This window comes from Alligator sinensis, unplaced genomic scaffold (assembly GCF_000455745.1).
Source record: "Alligator sinensis unplaced genomic scaffold, ASM45574v1 scaffold578_1, whole genome shotgun sequence".
NCBI lineage: Eukaryota > Metazoa > Chordata > Crocodylia > Alligatoridae > Alligator > Alligator sinensis.
Genome location: NW_005842887.1, coordinates 53,577 through 56,500, shown reverse-complemented (window position 1 = coordinate 56,500; position 2,924 = coordinate 53,577). Strand labels below are relative to the sequence as shown.

The following is a 2,924-nucleotide window of genomic DNA, read 5'->3' as shown; positions in this document are numbered from 1 at the left end:
GAAAGAGTGGGGTTGTGACCCCTCTAACATCTTTCCCCACTGCCCTCGACCAATCAGTGGGGGTTTCAGGAGTGCCAGATCTTCCCAAGAATAGCACTAAACCGATTGGAGCAAACGTAGGGGTGGGACCTAGACTGGAAGACTCAGCCTGTCTGTTTTCCCAGGCCTGTTTGGGGAACCCTCCAAAGCACACTGCATGTTTTCTGAAACCACGCTAATGCAGACAGAAGCAAATATGGATCCTTACACTATGCCGGTAAGACCCTTTGTTCGTGCTGTACCGCCAAGGCTCGCCAGATATCTGCCAAGAAAATGCTACCGTAGTGATAGCTCTGAGAGAGGGAGATTAAGGAGAACACCCCTCCTAACACAACAGTCGTTTGAAGTGACTGACCCTGGGCAGGACACCTATGCAAGTCTGCAGCAGGCTGGGGAGCTGGCTGACCAGACTCCCAAAGCAAGCACTGAGGATTTGGGAGAAGAGGTGTGCCTTGAGTTGGACTGTGGGTGGGGAGAATATGGTTGGAACCACGAGCGTGGAGACCCTTAGGTGGGTTTCCTGTGGCCAGGGTGGGAATTAGCTATGAGCTGATTAGACCGTGACTAACTAGAGTTTTTCATTTGAAATCCCTCCACAGCTAAATGAAGCCTTTCTAATGAATCCAGAAAGACAACACACTAGAAGTCCTTTAACCCTGGTATCAGAAAATGGAAGCTGTTTTTATGAAGAACAGAGGCTCCGTATTGAAGAAGATTTCTCTTCAGCTTTTAGAAGAAAATTAGGAATAGAACTAGTAGGTCCTGTTTCCCATCAAAAGCATGAAAAGCTCATGAGAGCGCTTATGCAGGCTTCGTTTTATGGCATAATTAAATATTGTTTGAGAATGAGGTGTTGAAGAGTATGTGGGTTGTTTTTTAGATGAACCAGAATAAGGAAGCCACAAGAGCGTGAACTGGATGGCTGAGGATATAAACCAGACAATTCGGGAACTTTGTACTGAGCTGTGTATGGAAACCATTTTAAATATTGTTCATAGATTCATAGATCATAGAGTCTGAAGGGACCACAATGGATCATCGTGTATGACCCCCTGCCCCTGGCAGGAAAGAGGACCGAGGTCAGATGACCCCAGCCAGGTGACTATCTAGCCTCCCCTTGAAGACCTCCAAGCTAGGTGATAGCACCACCTCTCTTGGAAGCCCATTCCAGATCCTGGCCACCCTTACTGTGAAAAATTTCTTCCTAATATCTAACCTAAATCCACTCTCAACTAGTTTACACCCATTATTCCTAGTCACTCCCTGGGGCGCCTTAGTAAATAGCACTTCCCCTATTCCCTGTTGACCTCCCCTAATAAATTTATAGGCGGCCACAAGATCTCCCCTCAGTCGTCTCTTGTGAAGGCTGAAGAGATTCAGCTCTCTCAACCTCCCCCCATAGGGTCTATCACGAAGGCCACTAATCATGCGAGTGGCCCTCCTCTGGACCCTCTTGAGATTCCCCGCATCCCTCTTGAAGTGCGGTGCCCAAAACTGGACACAGTACTCCAACTGCAGCCTGACCAGTGCCACATAGAGGGGGAGCATCACCTCCTTTGTTCTATTAGTCATGCACCTGCTAAAGCACTACAAGGTACAATTGGCCTTGTTGTTGGCCTCGTTACACTGCTGGTTCATGTTCATCTTGGAGTCAATTATGACTCCAAGATCCCTCTCTGCCTCCGAGCTGCTGAGAAGGACACTCCCTAACCTATAGGTGTGCGGGGGGTTCCTCCTTCCCAGGTGGAGTACCTTACATTTATCTTCATTAAATTGCATCCTATTTCTCTCTGCCCATTGATCCAACCTGTCCAGGTCAGCCTGAATCTGCTCCCTGCCCTCCGGTGTACTAACTTTGCCCCATAACTTGGTATCATCAGCGAACTTGGAGAGGGTGCTCTCCACGTCCTCGTCCAAATCGCTGATGAAGATATTAAATAATGTTATTGCATTAGCTTATAGCCTGGGTTGTTTGAAATTAACTGAGAGGCATTTTGCTTGGTATAGCCATTGTTAATGTCTGCTAATTTGTCTAGAGACCCAAATTCTGCTCCATATAGAATTATCCAGGAAAAAAATAGGCCTCTCATACCCTACGTTGGAACACTTAATTGGGACAAGAGCTTATAAAACCGTGCTCTGGAGAAAAGTTTAGCCAGGATATAGTATAAAACTAGCAAAAAGCAGTAAATTTTATACAGAATTTGATGGAAATAAAGGCTGTTTTAAAATGAATGCTCACTGTTGTCATAGAATCATAGAAGTAGGGTTGGAAGGGACCTTGTAGATCTTCAGGTCTGACCCCCTGCCTAGGCAGGAAGAAAACTGGGCTCAAATGACCCCAGCCAGGTAGGCATCAAGCTGCTTCTTAAAGCCCCCCAGGGTAGGAGCCAGCACCACTGCCCTTGGAAGTTGGTTCCAGATCCTAGCCGTCCTGACTGTGAAGTAGTTCTTATGGATGTCTAATCTAAACCTACTCTCCAACAACTTGTGGCCATTATTCCTTGTTATCCCTGGGAGTGCTAGGGGAAACAAGGTCTCCCCCAAACCCTTCTGGTCCCCCCTAGTGAGTTTATAGATGGTCACCAGGTCCCCATAGACGGTCACCAGGTCATGTGCTGTTCAGTCTCTTGGGGCCCTGGGTGCATAACACTGGCAGGGGTGTGGATGGGTGAGGGTTCTGTTAACCTACAAAACACAGCAAAAGGTTGGCTGGGGCATTGTACTCTACCTTCCCTGCACAGTGAGGGTAAACAGGGTCCCCTCAAAAGGACATGTTGGAACATGCCTGAGGAAAGCAGGAAAGCTATGGAAAGTTTGGATGGGCCATCATCATCAAGTCATCAGACCTATTGACTACAATAGGGTGGGATGTTTTCACCTGA

The 2,924-nt window shown here is 47.3% G+C and overlaps 1 long non-coding RNA gene across 2 annotated transcripts in view; it reads left to right on the top strand.

Moving 5' to 3' along the window:
• The window catches only part of LOC102377769, a 3,573-nt gene extending 2,489 nt beyond the window's left edge, over window positions 1-1,084 (top strand). For both annotated transcript variants that reach the window (XR_325191.3, XR_003091852.1), the window contains 2 exons: window positions 165-256; window positions 639-1,084. This is a non-coding gene — a long non-coding RNA (uncharacterized LOC102377769). The remainder of the gene's footprint in view (window positions 1-164; window positions 257-638) is intronic.
• Window positions 1,085-2,924: the final 1,840 nt, after the last annotated feature.